We start from the raw sequence: 23,503 nt of genomic DNA, 5'->3' as shown, positions 1-23,503 counted from the left end.
TTTGGGATTGGACTTGTGTCTGGAGCACAGATATATCACTCTGTCTAGCAGGAAGATTTTGTTCAGTAGGCGATTTGGACGAGGTTACCTTGACAACAAACCTAGAATTACGCAGGAAGGTGCTTTTTGCACTGTTATTGGAGAGATACTGACGCACTGCAGCAAGAGGTGACATTGTGCCTGTAGTAGCCTCGTCACCTTTAGGTGGTTGTGGCTGTTCAATCATTTGTTCCATAGCTTCCTGAAAGTTTGAACTTGTAGATTAGTGTACCAGAAAAGTTACTAATGAGACATAAACAAACAAAGTAGGTTAAACGTTTACACATAACTTATTTTGGTGAACTACTGTAATACATTAGCATGTATTGTAGTGCCAACTACATAATAAAATCACACTTTCGGAACATATGTCCATGTAGCGTGCCTACTGTATTGTCTATTTCCTCACATTCGTTGACATCTAAGGGTAAAGAGACATGGTTTAAAGTACGATTAACATAGTATGACATCATTCATATCATGAGCAAACAGATATAAAACAAACAGGCTATTTTATCATTGTGTGCGCACGTGAACATAACAACTAGATTACAGATCAAGACCAAAAGAATATCCTTCATCTCTTTTAAACCATGTAAGGTGAAATGATACGTTAAGACAACTGTGAATAAAAGTGAACAGAGTAACTGACATTGGCTGCAAACCAAGTAGTTAAATGAACATATCACAGTACCAATCAGTTCAAGGCAGGAGGAGTAAGGACTTACAACAACGGCTTGAACTGGTGTGCTCATGCCCTTCATCTTGCTGGTGTGGCAATCCTTGAAGATTTTCACTGCATTCGGTTCAGGTTCTTTTTGGTCCGCATGAGATTTCCTCTGTATTTGGAACAAGTCAATATAGATACGATAATATGGCACAAAAAAGAAGGAAGTAGCAGCTATTTACAAGAGCCTCGCAGTGTGCAATATAGCTACGAGACCCTGTGGTTTGTTCGAATTTCACTTTAGAACGGTTGGTTTTGTTCTTCAAATAGTTAGCCTAGAAGAAGATACACTTGTAAGGCATATACATAAATACAAGTTCAATATGTAGTCTGATCAAATACATATAGCCAACCTGATACTTTGGATCAGAACAGTGTTTAACAAGGGTTGTCCAGTCTTCATCTGTAATATATTCCACTGGAGATGTTTGGGCGATTTCATTGTTAGCCATGCCTTCAAAGTGAGATTTTCTAAGGTGGTACCAATACTGTCGCAGAGCACACTGAAAAAAAATGAGTGCATACTTGTCTAGTTGCATCATCTTTCGGATTCAACTTGAACCTCATCTGTTGAAAAAAGAATGTGAGTCTTATTAGGAGGAAGCTAGAAAGTATGGGACAGAGGAAGACAATATTACTAATTGCAATGAATAACATTACTTATGGATAATGGTCAAGGAAGGTGTTAAACTGGGTATTGTCTTTCTCATTCCTGTACTGGATCCACGTTGCGAGGATACGTGCATGACACCTAACGGCAATGGCTGCCTCTGATACTAACTTGGCTGAGTCTGTAGCATCACGAGGCCTTTTTAAACCTGCCTCAAAATGGATCTCCATTCTTCCTCCTTTAGATTTTATTAATCTGTCAAGCATTATCCCTGATGTTTGTTTCCGCTTGCGCCGTGGTGCTAGTCCAACAACGAATATGGAAAGTGTTAGTGTACATCAAACTATGAGAGTACATATAAAGGAGCATGCAACTGCAACTTGACTCGGTCAGGTACCATCTTGGTGTTGATGCTCATGAGGTTCATCTAATCTTGCCAAGTCCTGTTGTGTCAGCAGTGCTTCGGAAGTAGTGTTAGGTGTGAAGGCACCTTGGGAACTGGCCAGCTCCGGAGCAAACGAACGAGTAACTGGTTGAGATGCTGGTACAGTTGAAGCAGATGCTGCAGTTGGTGGAGCAGGTGATACTATGTTTGTACATTTAGCCGGTGGACTTGGACCTTCTACTGCACTATAAGTACCAGCAGAATCTCAACGGCAGAACCTTTTCCGTTTCACCCGACGAGTAACATCACTCCCTACTATATTGTTTTCCTTACTCTTTTTGACTTTGCCATGTCAAGCTGTACCCACAACACAAAAGAATAAAATCACTCTTCAAAACTCATTGATGCATGATACAAACAAGCAATACTTTGATGTAAGACAACCGTATGAGGATGGAATATGTAAGAAAAATAGGACGGCATGACATATTCACAGCTACTATGTGCAAACTAAGCAGAAGGATTTTCAAGAAAATAGAAGCAATGCAAGCGACACATCATATGAAAGACGCAACCAATATTACTCTGCCAAATTAAAAGTGTCTTGTCATAAGTGGCAATTCAAAAAATTAGAAGCAGTACAACGTAGAAATCAATGCAAGATGCAACCACTATCAAACTTCCATGTTAAAAGCGTCCAATCATGAGTGACTAATGCGGGATACACAACAGCAGTACTTTGATGTAAGAACATGGTATGATAGATAGATGCAGTGTATTCTAGACACAAAAAGCCATGTCATATGCACATGTATAACGTATAAACTCAGCAGGTGCAATTTAATCAAAATAGAAGAAATACAGGCTAGACAACATATGCAACATGAAACCAATTATCACACTATCAACTTAGAGCAAGCACCTGCGATGGTGGAGTACGGGAGATGAACTCATCATGTAGATTTGGGACTTCAACTTCATTAGCAGTAGGAGTGGCAAATCTAGAGAGTCTCTGTTTGCTTCGGTGCGGAGGACCACCAACATCCCCAAACTTACTCTTTTCCTTCCTATTTTCTGATATTGCCTTATGAAGTCAAAACCACAAGAAGATGAATAAAATTAGCTCTGCATAACTTGTTGATGCATGATACAGACGAACACTACATTGATGTAAGGCAAGCGCATGATAGGAGGATGGAATATATACAAAAAAGACGGCGTTTCGTATTCACACGTACGATAGGAGGATGGAATATGTATGAAAAAACAGTAAGCGGAAGGCATTTCAATAAAATTAGAAGAAATGAAAGCTAGGCACCATATGAACATGCAACCAATATCACTCTATCAGGTAAAAAGTGTCTCGTCGTAAGTGCCATTTCAAGAAATTAGAAGCAGTACAAGCTAGAAGACAATGCAAGATGCAACCTACATCACAGTCCCAAGTTAAATGTGTCTTATGGGTATGTGATCGTTGCAGGTATAAGTTGTAAGCTACGCAGATGCAATTCAACATAATCAGAAGCAATACAAACTAGACATCAAACGGAAAATGCAACCACGTATAACAGTTCCAAGTAAGAGCAAGCACCTGTGATGGTGGAGTAGGGGAGATGTGCTCATCATGTACACGTATGTTCTAGAAACAGGAACACGTGTCATATTCACAGGCATTATGTGTAAAGTAAGTAGATGCATTCAAGTTAGAAGCAATACAAGCTAGACACCATACGCAACATGCAACCACATATAATAGTGTCAAGTTAGAGAAAGCACCTGTGATGGTGGAGTAGGGGAGATGTGCTCATCATCTACACAACTACGTTGACTGTCCAGCCTTGTGTTGTCTTGCGAATCTTGTTGGGAGGATGGCGGAGTAGAATCTGTAGAGACCCCCTGTTTAAGTTGCTCCGAAGGACCACCATCATCCACTACCGGACTAATTTACTTCAGCTGTAATGATTTTGCATTGTGAAGTCAAACCGATAAGAAAAAGGAATACAATTTGCTCTTCAGAACTCATTCATGCATGATACTGACGAACACTACTCGGATGGAAGGCAAACACATGATGCGAGGATGGAATATGTATGAAAAACAGGATGGTGTGACATATTCACACCTATGATGTGGTAACTAAGCAGAAGGCATTTCAACAAATTAGAAGCACTGCAAGCTAGACACCATATGAAAGATGCAACCAATATTACTCTGCCAAGTTCAAACTATATGATGTTTCAACAAATTAGAAGCAGTACATGCTAGAAATCATATGCAAGACACAACCAATATCACAGTGGCGACTTAAAGGTGCCTTATCATAAGATATAGTATGTACCAAAAACAGGAAAGCGTGTCATATTCACATGTATCATGTGTAAGCTAAGCAGATGCAGTTTACACTAATTAGGAGCAATACGAGCTAGACACCATATGCAACATGCAACCAGATATCACACTGCCAAGTTAGAGCCAGCACCTTGGATGGTGGAGTAGGGGGGCGGAGACTTGGACCTTGTAATGCGCTATCAGTACAAGGAGAATCGGTACAGATGCTCCGTTTACGTTGCTGCAGAGGACCACCAACATCGCCTTCCTTCCTCTTTCTTAAATTTGCCTTGTCAAGTCAAAACTACAAGAAAAAGGAATAAAATTTTCTCTTCAGAACTCATTGATGCATGATACTGACGAACACTACTTTCATGTAAGACGAACACTACATATCACACTGCCAAGTAAGAGCAAGCACCTGCAATGGTGGTGTGGGGGAATTGCGGTGATCAACTAGAGAGCTACGTTGACTATCTTCATTTAGCCTTGCTGTTTCTTGAGAATCATGTGGGGAGGATGACACTTCACTCTTTAAACGAGTATGGCGTCTCACAGAAACCCACCCGGGTGACTGTCTCATCATAAGTGATTGACGATGGATACAAAAGAACATTAGTTTGATGTACGAACATGGTTAATAGACATATGTAGTATGTATCAAAAACAGGAAGGCATGTCATTATCAAAGGTATAATGTGTAAAGTAAGCACATGCAATTTAACCAAATTGGAAGCAATACAAGCTAGACACCATATGCAACATGCAACCACATTTGACAGCGCGAAGTTAAAGCAAGCACCTGAGATGGTTGTGTGTGGCAATTGAGATCATCAATTGCAGAGCTATGTTTACTGTCTCCAACTGCTGACACTGCACCCGTTAGAGTGCTGGAACGCTTAGTGCTTATCTTCGAATTACACTGGAGCAACTTTTGTCTTTTCTTTCTGCATTTATCAACACTGCGTCAGAGTCTGAAATACCCATGCATAAAAAACAATAGTGTGAGTATGGGTGAAGTGTGTGCACAATTAGTACAGTGTAAAGGTAGCAGATAGCAGGTCGGTGAGAAATAAATGACGGGAGACATATGATAGCTCTACAACATGCATGTCACACTAAATTACTACAGGATTCTATGAAAATAACAGTCGACTGAAAGCAAATAGGTCAGTCCATTTTTTCTGCACCGTCCAATGTACAAAGAACGGGCATATCGCCTTCATCTACCTCCAGCGAGTCAGTGTTGACGATCTTCCTCGAAACGCCAGCAACCACTGGCCCAGTATTCCTCCCCTGCTTGCGCCCTCCCCTCGACCTCACCGCACCGTCGTGCTTGGCACCGCCCCCGATCATCCATTCAAGCCCCGCTGACCTCCAGATCAGGCGCAAGCAGCTCCTGCGCCCCACACCCCTATGATAGACACCGATGCGCCGCTTCCCCGGGGAACAGGCAGACTAGGTGCTCCACGCGCCTAAGCGGGTGCTGCTTCTTTTAATTGCGGTTCGACTGACCCTGAATTGAAATCCAGGCGGGCTACTGACCTCTAGCAAAGGTGAAATAGTAAAAGGGAGGAAACCTTGTGCATGTAGTATCACGAAGAAGATGCAGTAAGAAGCGCTCAACTAGTTTCTTTCGTGGGATGAATACGGTGTGAGCAGAGACGTAAGATTTGCACGAATAAGGGAAGAGGAGTACCTCTTTCTGCTGGCAGTGAAGTGTCCTCCTTCTGTTTTTCCGATGATCTTCTTGTTGTTCGCCGGAAACCATAAGTTGTGGAGGACGATGCAGCCTTGGATGAACCCATGGCCAAGTTTTTGAGTGTGGTGCAGTGGCCGTCTGTCGGCGGCGGGGGAGCAGATCCGAGGCGGCGAACGACGTCGTAGCGAGAACAGCTCCGGTGCGGTGGACGGTTGCGACAGTGGAGCCGCAGCAGTGAGGCGCAAGATGGCGTGGTCGGAGTGGTTCTGGTACGGTGCATGTCGGCATCGGCGTCATGGAGGCAGCTCTTCCTCGGCTTCAGCTTCTAAGTCCTTGAGGGCGTTGCGGTTGCGGTTGCGTTGAACGACGACGTCGGGGTACCGGCTCCGGCGTGATGGAGGAGGGCGGCGGTGGATTGGCCGCTATGGGGTGGAGGACGGAGGAGGCTGGGGTTTCGCGGCTAGTGGAGAGGGCGTGTTCGCGCCCATGGAGTATGAATGGGGAAACGGAGGGAGGCGGGGAACTAAGGGGGAACAATGTTTCAGTTTGAGACGCACTTGTTTGAAATTTGGGGAAAGTTACAAACTTTCCCCCCATGTAAAATTTTGGACATATTGCGGGTTGTGGGTAGGACAGTCATGTCAGGTGTCCCAAATGTGGGCGGGATAGATTTCGGTTGAGCGCATGGGTAGGCACCCACGGCATATGAATGCTTCTCTAGCGCCTTGGTGAAGTTACAAACCTACCCCAGTTTAGACCTTTGGACATCGGGCCGATAGGCTACACGGGCAAGAGTCAGGATAGTAATTTCCTACCACCAAAACATTAGTCTCGCGCGGTTTCGGGTGACCAGAGGCCTATTTGGCGCTTCATTCAATATTTGGGAGCAGAAGCATTAACGTTTTCGGTTCTCTTGAATTGAACTTTCAGGATTTGTCAAACTTCACAAATCATTATTCTTGAAAATCCTAAAGCTATGATTACTTTGGAATGGAGGGGTACATTTGAATATACATTGTACACGAGTATATATTAAAAAAATATGCAACTTACCTCAGTTCATGCATGGTTCCAGATAAAATCTCCTTGGTTGCAAAAAAAGTTAGATATGCGTATGAATATATAATAGCATGTTCAAACTCACAACAAAGATTGATGCCCCCTTTTACATCTGATTTACAAATGCCATTATCTCGGGTTCAAATAGATGAATGCACTTCCTATGAATTTGAATCTTCGAAACCCCCTTTCTGTTGAATTCAACATGTATTCTATTTCGTAGCTAGCAATTCGGAATGTATCCATGCAAGTGACAAATGTATAGAATGCTTCACACTAACAACATGGAGTGCACTAATTAATGTTTATATATGAATTGCAAAAGCATCCATTGCCTGTATTTCAAACCGCTCTCACTCTATGGATCGATAATATGAAATAAACACATGCACATGCTAGAATTCAATTGCAGTTGAAGAAAGAGCCTTCTCCTGGTACTGTATATTAGTGATAGGCGTGTGTACAAAGTACACGTGAATACCAGGCATTGTGCGTGTGTGTATACTATCGACGAACTAGCCCCCAAGCTTGTATAACATACTAAGGGCCTAGGGTTACAAATCATATATAGTCGGCTTATCACCAGTGGGGATAGAGTCCTCCGCGACTCTGGTAGCTTCGTGTTGTACGCCGAGTCCTCCACATGGGTCTTCATATAACACGTCTCGGTCCAACCTATATGTGGTGCAGGATGGAACCGACCCATGAGTCTTCATGTTGACCCACCACAACTAGAAATGATGTGCCCACCACACCACACACGCAATCGGCCACTAAGAAAAAAAGCATATACAATAGTACAATGGTATCTAGCTCATGATACATCTCCATATTTTGTTGATGACACTGACGGACTTTGCATTTGATGTGTGCTCCGTATTTTGTTGATGACACTTACGGTCATTGTATTTGAAGTGAAAGCACGATATGGTCACTGGACTTCAGAATGAGCTCATCACGGTCACCACATATATTTTGGCGTGCTAACCAACATGTGGTTGGATGGTTAGAGGACAGTAGTTTCTCGAGCCCACCAAGGTTAAAGTCCTGGTGCTCACATTTATCTTGTGTTAATTTCAGTATTTTCCGGCGATGTACGTTCAGTGGGAGGAGACGTTCCACTCGACTACGAGGCACCTATGGTGACTTCATAAAATCTCAAGATCATATATGCTGTCCCACTCTCTCGAAGGTGCTCATAGGGGTAGGGTTCGCGTGTGTGCGCTTATAGCGGTGAGTGCTTGCGTGTATATATGAGCCCTTGCGTCTGTACCATGTTAAACAACTACATATCATGATTATACAGTCACTGGCTCACCCGTACAACTCTGTATTTTGTTGATGACACAATCAATTGACCAGTCAAACGTTCCATGCGGCGCAACTAGTGTTGCACCATCGGGGCGCGTAACCGTGGGGCCCACCTATCAGCCCGTATATGAAAGAAATAAATGGTAATTTGAGTCTGTACTGTGTTAATAAAATAGGAGTACATTTTAGGGTGATCATACGGTCACTAGCTCACCATACAGCTCCGTAATTTGTTGATAACACGATCAATTGACCAGTCAAACGGTCCACATTCAGCAGCGCACATTACCATAGGGCCCACCCGTCAACGCGTATCTGAAGGACAGAAATGGTAATAAATTAGTGGTCAATGGGTATTCGAAGTCGTGAGACCTTTCATTGGCAGTCACCGACGGTTGGGGGCATTCATTGGGCGGTGGGGTGGGGATCCCCGAAGAAAAAGCTCGGCGGGGGCGGCTGGAGGGATGGCCGGTGCGGCGGCGGACCGGCGGTTGGGAGTGGTTTCGGGGAGGGTGGGCCGGCCGCGGGCGGCAGGGGCTGGCGGTTCGGCCGATGGTGGCTGGCGGCTCAGGAGGGTGGAGTATGATGATAAACTGGAGGCCCTTGATTTCGTATCCAACGGCTGGAAAATCTAATGACCAGATATGAAGAAGTCAGTCGACTGACGTGTAGCCTCACCCCGCACGTACACATGCATGCACGCAAGACACGCACGCATGTAGGCGTGCAACACTGGCACGTACGCACGCACGCATGTTGGCGTGCAACACTGACACATACACATGCACTCACGAACACACGCACATACGCACCCATGCATGCAACACTGAAACGTACCCTTGCACGCACGCAACACTCGCACACCTGCATGCACACAGCACACGACGCAAGACAGACGTTCAACCTATACGTACATGCACCCTTTGTTAAGGACATGGATTGTTATGGGTATTAATCAATCTTATCTGTGATAAGCAGAACATTGATGTTTGCAGCGGTCTTTATGAATCACAACGTATCGAACGTGTTATCAACATAGTAGGCTTATCTACATGAAAAAGATGATGTCACACTCAATGAACAATCATCGGTTTATGAAATGCCCGCTTCTAACCGCCCTGGCCCACCAAAGGTTCCTCTACTGTGTGTTGCCTGCGTTGGGTCACTGACATGCATGCCATGCACCCAAAGAGCCCACATGTCAGTGGAAGAATGGCGCGGTGTCCTAGGTTAGAGTCGAGGGTTCCACTCGCGGCATGCCCGGCTGATCACGCCTCCGTGCCTCATTCAAACGCCTCCATGAAACCCGCCCGTGTGGAAGCCGAGAAACCCACTCTGGACACACGTCCGTTCATGACCGGGCCGCTCCCCTATCTCCTCCACCATTTTGTCCACTCATACAATGGCTTACAAAGAGTAGTTATTCCGCATCCAAGCCGGCTGGGTAGCCCGCCGGATACGAGCTATGCACCTCGCTGGTCCACCTCCCTCCCCTCGCCCGACGGAGCCAGTTGCTGCCCCAAGCCGGTGCACGGTTCAGCAACTCGCCCCTCCGGGCCAGCTCGACGAGGAGCGGCGCACGGGCGTCGTTGCTGCCGTCCACGCTGCCGCCTCGTACCACGTCTCCCGTTTCTGTGGCCGAGACTCCCATGCCGGCGGCCGCGCCATGCAAGCAGTGACAGAAGCCGGGTGCGCGGAGAGCGATGAGTCGGTGGCCAGCGCCTCCGTGTTCGTCGCCATCATCGAGGAGAAGTAGAACACGGGAGGCCGCCGCCGCTTGGGTCCCATGAAGGCCACCGCGGAGGTGACGCCGGCATAAACAGCAGGTGTCTTGCCGGATCCTTTTTTGCGAGGACCTTCGTCGACCCCGAATGGGCTCCACAGAAGAGGGGAATGTTAGGATGAACTCGAGCCGGTGCCGGCCATGGCGAAGTAGTGGCCGGTGATGAACTCGAACCGGTGCCGGCCACCATCATCTTCGGCACCAGCCAATGATATCAGTTGGGCAGTGGGGAAGCGAGCCGTCCTTTGCGCTGAAGCATATACCTCCGAGGCTCCCGGCAGAGGCTCCCGGTAGTCCGGTGATCGTGCTGCCGGACATGAGCAACACAAATCAATCGGCGGGCGAGCATTTAGGCCAGGTATTATATACCTGTGTTGTCCAGAACTAGCACCGCGTAGTTCATTTGAATGTAATGAAATATGTCATGTTTGTATGAAAATCCGGTATTTTATATGATTTCCGTCGTTTTTTATATGAAATATCAGTTTGTCTATGTGTTTGCGTGAATTTTGTCCGGTTGGTTGAGTTGCTGTCATAATGTGTGCGGCTACGGTTGGATGCCATAATTTGCGGGTCGTCGGTCGGTCTGCGGGTGGCTCGGGCGGCGTTGTGGGACAAAAAAACACAGCTCGTGCAAGCTCGTCTCCAACGTGCGCGCTGGAGGATGCATGATAGCATGAGCACCTGAGCCATTCCTCGTTCATCGGTGGCAAAGGCACCGGTGGACAAAAGGATCGCCAATATTTTGGCTACCCTGGGCAAGATCCAAACAGCCCTTCCCAATAGATTCAAATCCCTAGTTCACCATGGAATTTTGCCATGTGTTGTTTTCATGGACTAGCAAGATGCCCGTGCATTGCACGGAACATCAAGATGCATTTTTTTTACAAACTCCCACATGCATGCAAGGGATAATTAATGTCCTCCTTTGCTAGTACCATGAGGCAAACACCATTAATATTGCATCAATTAGTGTTAGTGGCCTTGTATATTTGCAAATTGTAATTTTGATAGTGGCCCCTTGTATATAAAAATGGAGGGAGAAAGATGAGAGATAAGGTGAGGAGCAGTGGGGCGTGGTGGTGACTGGTAGTCGGACTGGGCGGAGGCATGGGGATGGACGGCGCATTATGTCTAGGTTTGTATCTCTCTCACACACACCCACGTAGGTGGGGGACGTGCACGAAGAGAAGAGGTGCACGCACGGCGCACATACTCCCGTCTCTTTCCCAACCACACCCGCGCGGGTACACGGTGGAGCCCATTTCTGTATGAAAAAGGCAGCCTACATGGTAATTTGGCACGTGTACTAGTTGTCCACTTGGTGGAGAGAGGATCGTCGACCACGGGTGAACAAACAAATTGCGACTTGACGTGTTATGTTAAATTAAAAAAAGAGGCAAACCATGTGGGGCCTACCTTAGAGGCAAGGCTCTATACACTAGAGTACTTTTGATGTGTCCTGTCAACTCGCAGAACAAGGAGAAGCTTGCTTAGTACGCCGTCTCCCCCGCCCACGAGCGCGGTGGCTCAACGGATGAGGTGAAGCTTGCTTACTACGCCTTACGCCCGCTCCCTCGCCCACACGCGCGGTGGCTCGCAGCACGAGGAGAAAATTTTGCTCCTCCCTCTGTTTACTCCTCGTCCCTACTACATACTTTGGTTAGTACTCCCTCCATTTACTTATACAAGGCCACTATAAAAAAAATACATTTTGCGTCTATACAAGGACACAAATAGTAATCGAGACAAAAGTTACTACTCCCTCCTTTCTAGTTTATGGCTCAATTTCAAAATCTCTCCTACCAAGGTAGACGGTGAGTGACCTAATTAATTTCATAGTTTGCACAAGTAATTAGTACGCTCGTTTTTCTCAAGAAGTTATGTTTACCGAGGCATTAATTAGAACGAATGCATGAATGACCACTAAATTTCCATGAACTTGTACATGCATTGGTTAGTTTCCTCTTGACACTGCTTGCGTCAGGTGATCTAGCGCACCTCAAAATCCAACATGTAATGGTACTATTACTAGTATAGTAGAATTAACACTTATCAAACGGAAAAACGAATGTTTTTTAGATGAGCCCTATAAACCCTAGTGGGTACGTACTCTGTAAAAACAGATTTTTCCAAAACTAAGTCACTCCCTTTCATGAATTCTGTAGTATACTCCTCCGTCGACGCTCCCTTTCATGAATTCTGTACTTCCTGTCGCCGACATGTGGGACATATAGCAACCGGGTCGACGTGTCAAGCACCAAATAATAGTGCAGAACAGCAGGGGGGATGCACCCCACTCGTATCGGCCCAGTAGTAGTAGTAATGAGCAATGAGATGTCAAATCACAATGCCGCACTTTCCCAGACGGACGAAGCAACCATTATTTCACACTTCGGTTCGCCATCATCTCAAACCATGTACTAGTATTGCTTCTGCCTCAAGAGGGACACACGCATCGCCTTGGTAGATCATGAACGTGGGACCGCATGACAGGCCATGCTCCCCCGCCGATCGCTCGGTAAAATCACCTCATTTTTACTATACTTCCTCTGTATCGGTTTACTACATGGCATGCACGTCGTTCTAGGTTGAGAATTTAACTGGCTATATATGTGATGAACAGTACTCTAGCCTTTTAAAAAATGTATACTTTTGTACAGTAGTACTATCGATGGATTTCGCCATGGAGCAAAAATTGAAATAAAAAAAGGTGGTACATATAGAGAGCGCTCGTCGCCAAATTATGCATATAGTACTATTAAAAAAAGATAGTACATGCTTAAGTGCGGTGCTAAATTCTATTAAAGTAATACTAGTAGTATGTACATACTGAAGAGTTAAAGTAACGAGAAGAAACATAACATAGTTCTGTTGGGGGCTCAGCACAACACACCCCTCAAATTAAACTAAGCACACCTGAAATTAAACTATGCAACTAATCCGGTAGACACTGCATTAGAAGTTTAGAACCACCATGAGCAACAACACTGCCACCTTACTCAGAGTCCTCGTCCAGCCTCGACTTCGTCCTTGTCCCTATTCCTCTTGGCCGATACTTCTTTGCTTGAACCGCACACTTGGTTGTTGCTCTTCATCCAACCCTTGTAGATATTGAAACAAAGGTAGCCATCCATTGCAGCATAGTGGATGTGGTCTATATCTAGTACATTCCGCTGCCATGCATGACGATGAAACATGTATGGAGGTTTCTCCAGTTTACCGTACGAAGGATGAACCATGGGTCCTGCCAGGGTCAGCATTGAAGGCTGACGAGAGGGCACCAGCCAATTCTTCTGGAGGTCGAAGGGGTTGCCTACAACGAGGCCTATCCGACCTAGGACTTCTTCGTCGTTCGTAAACTCTATAGTAACGAATTTCACTGTTTTGTCCTTGAGGAAGTTCTTAAAATCCTGGCACTCAACGTCGGCATGGCATATGTGGTAGACCAAGCAAACATTATGTACACAAATCTGGATCACGGCGGGCTTCTTCCTCTCTTCGTCCTTTAGATCCTTCTCTCGTCCCAGGACTGTGGTGTACTCAACATCTAGGCCAGCGACCCACTCATCATCTGAGTTTTCGAACATGCGTCTGAAGCGAGAAAGGCATCCTTTCACCGTAGCGGAAGAACGGGTGTAGATGACGTCGAACTCATCGCCAGTGATGGTTATAACCTTGTACTCACTGCCGATCGTGGAGATATGGGACACCATGGATTTGGGAGGAGGGTTAGGATTAGTGGAACTGCCGTAATGTGAATGGACGGGACGACTAGGAGCGAACCGCCGTAGTATTGAAGGACGTGCGGGGACGAGTAGGAGCGAACTGCCAGCGTGCGAACGGTAGGGTACTGGCTTTCCATTCTCCCATAATACGGGCTTTCGAGAGCCCTTGGATATGAGATCGAACGGTTGCATGGCGTGATTCTAAACCTATGGGTGAATATCCTATCCTGGAGGGTTATTCTATAAATTTTCAGCAACTTAGCATGCGACCGTTTGATCTCAGATCCAAGGGCTGCCAGCAGCCTGTATCATGGTCGCGCCTACCACGACCGTCGCGTCGCTCATGCGGTCGCGCCTTGGAGATTTAACACGGTGCGTTAGGCTATCTGATGTTGGCATGTCATACATAGTCACTCATACTACAACATGGTTGGCTATAAGTGTATTTTTTACTCCTCTCTATCTCTTTCTTCGTACTCAAGGAAGAAACGGTGCTAAGCACGTGTATTTATTGCATTTGCCAAGGAGTGACCTCTTCCAATGAAATGGTGTTGCTAAGTTTGCTTCATTTAATTAGCTATAGACTCAAAATTGTCTTTTCACCTAGGTACACCCGCTTAGCACTGTTTCTTCCTTGGGTCACCAAACTAGTCTCTCTCTTCTTGACTAACTTGCCACATCAGACTTTATGCCTATGTGGCAAGCTTAAGCACCTGTAGGAGCAAGTAAAAGTAAGTACAATAGTGCGCTTTACATGGCATTTTTGCATATGTGGAGGAAAGAGAGGCAAGGAAAAAGTGGAGAAGTGGGCTCTCATGCAAGAGCCAGCCTCTACTACATGGTGGAGCATTGGGAGAGGCACCTGTATGGAGGTGGTCAGGAATCTGGGAGACTCACGCCGGTCGTAGCGCCGCAGTTAAAATGATAATGGCAAGTCAAATCACGGGGCCCCACCTGTCCAGCAGTAACTCGCTGTCAAATCACACAGCCCTACGTTTGCAGTAGCCTACTCCCTCGTCTTATCGCGCCTCTGTCGAACTGACTAGGCGGAACTGCCCCGCCGCCTACCACGCAGGAAAAGGCATGCCCTCGACTTTTAAATACAACTACATCTGCTTAAGAATCCAATGATATACTTTTTGTGACATAGTAACTCATATTTAGTTAGTCAAATGGATGACCTAGAACTACGTGCAGGCCCTATAAACCGAGACGCTTAAAATATAAAAAAGACGACACAGACAGGGTACCTTTTTAGATCAATATAGTCGGGATTCACCAAGGAGCAAAACCAAGTGGTGGGCTGCTCCTGTCGTGTTGGCGTAGCAACTCAAGCAGGGTCAGTCCGCATACGAAATGGCGACACACTTAGCAGGACCCCTTTGGCCGACATGTGGCTCATCCACCGTCTTGTTCCACGTGCGATGCACTAAATTACAGTTCAGAGCAGCGGTTGGAATTGGAGGCACCCCGGTCGTAGCACCGCAGTAGTAGAAAATGAGCGATGAGGGGTCAAATCACAAAGCCCCACCTTTCCCGCATTAAGCTGGACGAACGAAGCAACCATCATTTCACTCTAGGGCACAAGAGCATAAAGAAAAGAGAAAACAATGATGCGTGCGGCAACTACCTAAGGCACCCTAGGGTAGGGGTCTCCACTACAGATCCTTTTTTCTTGAAAGCGCATCCACTACAAATCGGCTTCTCCCACGTCGTCTTGAAGAAAACCGATGATGAGTGCGGTGGTAGGGTTTGTAGGAGTACTACGGCGTGCGGGGCCATGTCGTAGTAAACGGGTTCGAGCCGACGCCTTAAATATGTGTGGGCCGCTTGGTTTTACGGGAACGAGGCAGCATTTTGGGTTCGGGGACCAGTGGATATATAGTACGTACAAAAAATTGTGGACGTAGGTTCGACCGAAAGGCAATGATGCATGGGCCCTACATTTTGATATACCCGAGGCCGCGTGAAATTTTCTACTCTACTCAAAACTAGTAAGGTACACATGTATTGAACGCATGAGATTTCGAAACCAAATTATGAATAAATACACACTATAGCATGTAAAGCTTTGAGTCATATATGCATGATGTAGATGTTCGTTTAGTTCTTATAGTTCATCTCATTCAAAATCAATAAGTTTTATAAAAATGTTAAGATTCATGGGGTTGTGCATTGTACTCCCTCTGTTCCAAAATAGATGACCCAACTTTGCACTAACTTTGTACAAAGTTAGTGCAAAGTTGGGTCATCTATTTTGGAACGGAGGGAGTAAATCATAAAGTAAAAAAATGGCAATCCATTTAGAAAAAAATCAATTATGATACAGAAGATTCTAGAACAAAGGAGAAGTACTTGTGTTTTGAGGTTTGTGCATTATGCTTAAGTTCAACCATGGAGTCTTCTAAATTGTACATGTGGCAGATCTGGTGGAATGTTGATGATATCCAACGTCCAGTAGTGCTCGGATTTGCCTATCTCTGCACTGTCCGGTTAGCTTCATCCAGCGACCATCTTTCAAAGTTATTGGCACACTATATAGTTCTTGTGCCATAGTTGCATGTTTTGGAAAAAAGCTACTAGTGGGTTGTACTATCTATTTAGGAATAGAAGATGTATACATGGAAGTTGTAGGGAAAGAGATGACATGGAGCATCTGAATTCCTATGAGTAGGGATTGGAAAAGAGATGTCATTTGGTTCACATCATAGGAACTTTTCTATTGAATATAGAGATGACATGTTTCTCAATTCCTATGAGGAGGGATTAGAAAAGAGATGTAATTTGGTTCATATCATAGGAACTTTTCTATTGAATATGCGCTAATGTTTATTTTCCTTTGAAATTAAGGGAGTATAGGAATCCATTCATATGAACCAAGTGGCTCTAAAGCTATAGAAATGATATCATGTTTATTTCCTTTGAAATGTGGAGTATATGAATCTATTCCTATGAACCAATTGGCTCTAAAGGAAAAAATCATATAAAAATCATATCATATAGAGTTCCTATGATATTCCTCGACACTAAAGGATGCCTGAAATTGCTGCGGGTGATACGATGGTCTTTCTTTGTAGACTCCTCACCCAACTTTATAGTTACCTCTCGAAGATGAATGAAATGATATATACATGGTATTCTACATGTGCAATTTGGTACATGAAAACTCGGTAAAAGTTTGCGAGGTTCGAATTTTCAATAAAGCTATATGCACTGCATTTCGGAACGGAGGGAGTATACGGCAGTTGCTAACACTCACATGAGATTTGTGTGTAGGAGGAGTGGTTGTTCTGTTAAATGACATGGCAAAACTGACACTGTCGGATGCCGATCTAACGGTCCTTACGGCGTTCGTCAGGAAAAGGCTTGTGGCGAACATTTGTCGGATAATGATTTATGGACACATGCATTGCATTGATACATGCCCCCTCTCTCTCACGCACACGCACCCTCACGAGTCACGACTCTCCCGAGTCCTCTCGTAGACTCGCACGTCGCACCCATCGTCTATCTGTAGGTAGACGTCACGCACATATGTGCTCTTCACACCCTACCCTTAGAACTTCTAAAAAAAAGATGGCGCACACATTTTATTTTAGCTCACACGTCACACACTTGTACTATTACTCTTGTAGCGAACGTTCTTTGGGCATAGTATATTGTACTCTCACGAAGAGAAGCGGTGCACGCACGCACTAGTTCTCTCACACCCACTCGCGGGTACACATAGGAGCGCATTTTTTTGAAGCTGGAACAATAAAATCACTCCACTATATATAAAAGTAGGAGCCTTAGCGCTTTCTTTACTAGGGTTCCTCTCGTTCACTCTCTCATGCTCTCCAGATCTAAGCAACACATAGGTGGCCACACTCTCTCTTAGCTCACGGCTGGTCATAAATCCGGCCGGACAACCTCGACCTGGGCAGGGGTGTAGGTGCATCGTTCACGCTGTCGTCGGTGGCGAGGGAGGAGACCAACGGCTGCCCGCGCGTCCCGATCGGCGGCTGTGCCGTTCTCTCCGAGAGAGCGCCGGCTCGGGAGGGCCTCTGACCCCTTCTTCCTCCCTGTGGTATTGTGGCCAAGATGCGGCTTCCTGATGCCGTCTTTGCGACATGCCGACGACCCTCAGGTATATATTCCTTCGAAACCTGCCTTGCTCTACTGCCCCAGCTTCCCTCGTGTGGATCCTTTTCTACTTCCGTCCGCTGTTCCAAAGCCACCTAGACTTCTACTAAGGCACGTGCTTTGCACGTATGTTCTGTATGATAGATACTCATATACCTTCTTTTTAGAGAGAGAAATGGGTACTCGTATCTTGAGTAGATATCATAGTGTGTTTGTTTGCATGATCTAAGGACTATTCTGAAATAAGAAGCAAATCACTTGCACAAATCAAACTGAGTTCCAAGTAAGAATTTGATTACAAGATAAAAGTTGTAGTTTTATTATATGATGTTTCCTAGGTTCCACTGATGTATAGTTCCGGAGTTGTTTGACGGTTTACATGCATGTTTATGGACTATTTTGTGCAACTAAATAAGTCATTTAGGTCTAACAGACACTCATGTCCTGTATTAGCTTGAGGTATAGCTTATGTATGGCTGAAATAAAATATTACACTTTTTATGCGAATAATAAAAATATTACATTTCTCAATGAAGCAGAATAAAACTTTAGCTAGCATCAGCCATGCAATGTTATGTTATGTGAACAGTGTAAACTTTGCAGTATAGAGGCATCTAAAAAATCCATTTTTATAGTAATCTAAAAAAATAAGTTAGTAGTAGAGTGTTTATTTCCCAAGTGACAACGGGGAACCAAAATGTGCTAGCTATTTGCCAACTTGTCATACTTGCATGTGAGGAGGTGGTAGCAGTTTCTAGACATTTCTCAACTTCAGTAGGTGCAATCCAAATTCAACGGGGACTTCTTTATTTGTTTACTTGGAGAGCAGAGTCGGACATGTGCACAAGGAGCGGGAGCGAATCCGGCAGCTCTTAGCCGTCAGATCATGTCATGCTTTGTTTGATGGACAACAGTGATATGCATGAGAGGGGAAATGAACGGTGGATTTTGAGCCAATTCTTGTTTGGGCGGGAGAACCGAAGATGGAGTGGTAAATCCAATTTCAAAACTGCCCCATTATAGTAGTAGTAGATTAGAAGTAAAGCTATTTCATACAGTCGACTCAAAGCGTTGGTTCAAATAGGGAAGAAAGTGGGAAAGCTGTAGCATGAATCTAGGACTTGGTTCTAAGAGGAAACAGGGGAAAGTAGTAGTATTTGTCACTGTTTAAATAACGTATTTCTTATTTGCGCAAACAGGGATGCCTGTCTCCATATCGTTTCGGGATGTCTGTCTCCGTATCATTTCTATCCGCGCAATCAAAAGCACACACCTCAGCTTTAGTACAACTGCGAAAATGAGATGGCTATCCCTCGTTGTCGTCGTATAACCTCCCGTCTTCAAGGTATCCCTACATTGGTAGTAACTAAGGTAGAATGACCAACGCAATTTAAAAGAAGCTGATTCGCACGTTTTACTTCCTACTTGCAGTGCAGGGACGAGCGAAAACAACTACATCCTAGTTCGGAATGCACTTTCTACCAGTTCATCCATGGACTAAGGACTAGCTGGCACGGCTGCACGGCGGTTTTTTGGACAGGTGCGCGGACAAGAGGCATTGTGGTATGCTTATTTCTGCAAATAGCGGTGCTTAAATTTAGTGGAATGCACAAGCATTTCAGCTGGTCAGTACACTGCATGGTTTAGTTCAGCATTCCAGCTGAGACCACAATTATAATTGGTTATTCTAGAATGAGAGAACCTAACCCTTAATGGTGGCAACAAGAAAAAACCATAGTGAACTATAGGAAATTTAAGCCTTCCGGGAGGCCCTTTGCTCAGAGAGAAGCCTTGCTTGTTTTTTCCTGATTTGTAAACCTTCTCACAACTTTGTCTTTTGCTGTGAACTAGTATATGTTTGTTATGTTCTATGAATCATTGAGATGTATAAAATTGCTTAAGTTATGCTTTTCAAGTTTTTTATGAAGACGAGTTTAATGTGAGTGTTCCACATGAGCGCTGGACTAGCGTGTGATTGTTTGGAATTTATTACATTGTGGCCTCAATTAACTGCATGAACCACTGTAACAAGATACATAGTTACTTATATGTCAGACAGCAGATTCTTGATTGTTAGTTGGTCGATAGCCTAGTGTCGAAGTGAGCTGAGCCAATGTGCCGTGTTTTGCACAACTGCTTACAAGTGGGGTAGCACCAACAGTGTTTACAAGTACTTATGTATACGTCCCCGCATGGTTCTCAAATGAGTGCTCTATTTCATCAAAACACACACTGCTCGTATGATAAACCGTGACAACTTATGTCTTACCATGCCATATTCATGAAAAACCTTGTGAGGACGCATCTGTTTCGGCAACAATTACGATGGTTCTCACATGATTCATGGGCACACAAAAGTAGCAGCAGTTCCCATAGACGGATTCAAACAGAGTACTAGCCCCAGAGGGGTCGATAACATGCAAGGTTCGGATAATTAGACACAATCCAAACTACTATTAAACACTAGCCGGGGAAACTATTTCATGCCTCGATCTAATTTGGGCTGGACACAAGACGGACCTTGCCATGAACATCATCCAGGATGTCACGCAGCAGCTCAATCCTGTGAACCTTCATGAAGACAACCTTGTGGCCTTTCCACTGATAAACTTGTTTGTGGAGGCATGCCACGTCATCTTCCTGCGTAAGCTTGACAAGAACAGTATTCCTCACAGACGAAGGAGTAGCTTTGAACTTCTTGTGCTTCAGTACACCCTGGACAACATGCCTGACAACAGTGAGGCTGGAATACAACTCTTCATTGGTATAACCACAAATGGCTTCCAGGATCCAACAGCCTAAGAACTCTATTATCCCAGTGCGTATATTTAGGTCGTCCGCCTCATAGCGAGTGACATGTACAACCACACAATCCTTGTCTGCATTAGGGCTCTAATTGAAACAGAAACAAATTCTGAATTACTTTTCAGTATAAGAAACACAAGTTATTTAAACCACTACGTATACCATGGCATTGAAGCTAATAAAATTTTGCATTATTAATCACCACATACTTCCTTTTCTATAAAAAATCCCCACATACTTAGATGAAAAACCACAATAGAGATCGGCAAAGAAGGAAATCACCTTGGGCAGCTCAGTGGGGGGGACACATCCTCGAAGGGGGAAAACTGCTCCTACTGTGCCACGGGGGTTGTAACCTCAAACGGGGCGTTGACCATCTCAGTATCTGGGGCCGCCTCGGTGGTTGCCTCCATCTTCTTGGAGCTCTCTGTCTCGTGGGGATCAGCCTCCCGCGTCTACTCCAATATCGGCAGATCTTTGCCTGGTTCTGCTTCGTCCATCATGAAACTGACGAATACTAGGAGTCCACTAAAAGAAAAACGCAATCGCAATGACAATGAAACAAAAAAGAGAGTGAGGATTGGTTACTGCTTTGCAACAGTTCTTTTTTTTCCTCTGAACGAAAATATACCAACATCACGGATCCGCTTACCTTCCCTTCATTCGGATAGAAGAACAGTGGCAGATGCAAGTGTTGCCTTTCATGAAGACGGTGAGGGAGAAGAGGATTCGGCGAAGAGTGAAATTATGGTTGCTTCGTCCATCAAACTTAGACTGCGGGGAGGTGGGGTTTTGTGATACGACGGCTCGTTACTGCCGCGCTATGACCGAGGTGACTCTCCGCCTGCATACTGCCTTCTAATTTGGTGGATGGCATTTGGGCACACGCGCTGCATGGCCCGCATGTCGGTGAACAAAAGTATAACGGCATTCAGTAGAGGGAGACATTTCAATGACCTAGGAGGAGCCAGAAGCGGTAGAGTGTCTCCACTGTACTAGTAGTAATTGTTTTTCTGGGTAGCTGTAGAGTGTCTCCACTATACTAGTAGTAATTGTTTCTCAAGACAAAACAGCCCATCCACACTAGTAAATAGTAAAATCAATTCAAAAGCCCATATATTTACTGAATGAGAGGCGCTACCCACACCCAGCACACCCCCCCCCCCAAAAAAACCTGGGTGCTCTTCTTCCTCCTCGCTCCCACCCACCTCACGTCAGCTCGCTCCACTCGTACCCCCAAATTCCTCACCTCACTTCTATAGAAAACCCCAGCTCCCCTTCTTCCTCACTCCTACAGAAAACCCCCAGCTCCCCTTCTTCTTCGCTCACACTACAACTAGGCTCGTCATTCATTACTCTGCTCAAATATGTGAGTGCGACGCGACGCCCTTGAGGAAAATGGAGTCGGCTGACCCCAGCGCCAAGAAGATGACGCTCCCGCCAGCAGCAATGCATGTTGTAGATCCCGCACCCGGCAGCGCGGGAAGAAGCGGCAACCCCGCCCCCACCGGATCCCAGGAACCCATAGAATCTCGGGTGGACCGCATCAGCGATCTCTCAGACGCCATCCTTGGGGAGATCATCTCGCTTCTCCCGACCAAGGATTGCTACCGCACCCAAGTCCTCTCAATTCGGTGGCGCCCTCTATGGCGTGTCATTCCCCTTAATCTCGACTGTCGTCAGCTATCTCTCTTCAATGATTTTGAAATCCCTAGAGCCATCATCTCCTCCCTCCAGGGCTCCGTTCAAAGCCTCTGCATCCCGTCATGCTAGCTGAGCAAGCATACCATGCCCTACACGGTGGACGCTTGGCTGGAATCCCCTGAATTCATAGAACTACATCTGCTTGAGTTCTACTATTCCCCTAGAAATCACATACCACATACCGAACGCCATGAACTTGTGCCCTCAGCACCGATGTCCATCTCGGGGTTTTCGTCCTCTCTCCACACCGCCACCTTTGTGCAGTGCTACCTACCAGACAATCTGGTACTAAGCCTTCGACTCCCATTTCTCAAGAAACTTTCACTTGTGCGGGTTCATATATCGGAGGCCTCATTGCACATCATCATTCACTCCAGTTGCCCTGCGCTAGAGTGCTTGGTGCTTGTTTTCACAGTTAGAGTCGGTTGTCTCCAAAGAAAGTCGCCTAACCTTGTAAGAATTGGAATTTCTTTTGACGGAAGGCAACTCATCATCCAAGATGCCCCTTCACTTCAAAGGTTGATCCTTGATTCTAGTTATTCACCGTTGCAAATAACCGTCCTCTCTGCGCCTAAACTGGAGACCTTGGGTGTAATACATGATCTCTGTGCTCATTTCAATATGGTGTTTGGCTCCACAGTTCTACAGGTACTTTATATTATCATCTACACTTGTAACCATAAGCTGCATTTTAAATTTCTGCGCATAATTTATATATCATCTTGGAGTACACATTTTGTACTAATATTATGTTTTATGCTCAATGAAGAGTTTCTCCATGGATGGCCTATCAATGGTGCTGGATTCTGTCAAGATCTTATATATCCAAATGAATAGTTTTGATCTGAACAAGAATATTGACTTGCTGCAATGCTTTCCATGCCTGGAGAAGTTGTATATAAAGGTGATAATTTCACGCACATTGGAAGCCCGCATATAGTGTACTAGAATTAACCGTTCAGCTGTTGCTCTTTCGACACTCTTCTTTTAGACCTTAACTGTTTTCAATCTTCATGTCTATTTAGGCAACAGGACGGGGTAAGAAGGTTATAACCAATCGGTGGATTCATAAGCATCGGGATATTCTCACTTCTCATAAGATTCGATTGAAGACAATAACGCTAGAACGATATGTAGCCAACCGTGCAAACACAAGATTTGTCACATTCTTCCTGTTGAATGCGAGGTTACTATTGT

The sequence above is a fragment of the Triticum aestivum genome, chromosome 4A (genome assembly GCF_018294505.1).
Source record: "Triticum aestivum cultivar Chinese Spring chromosome 4A, IWGSC CS RefSeq v2.1, whole genome shotgun sequence".
Taxonomy (NCBI): Eukaryota; Viridiplantae; Streptophyta; class Magnoliopsida; order Poales; family Poaceae; genus Triticum; species Triticum aestivum.
The sequence above is the reverse complement of the archived record's forward strand: the minus strand, read 5'-3'. Positions refer to the sequence as shown.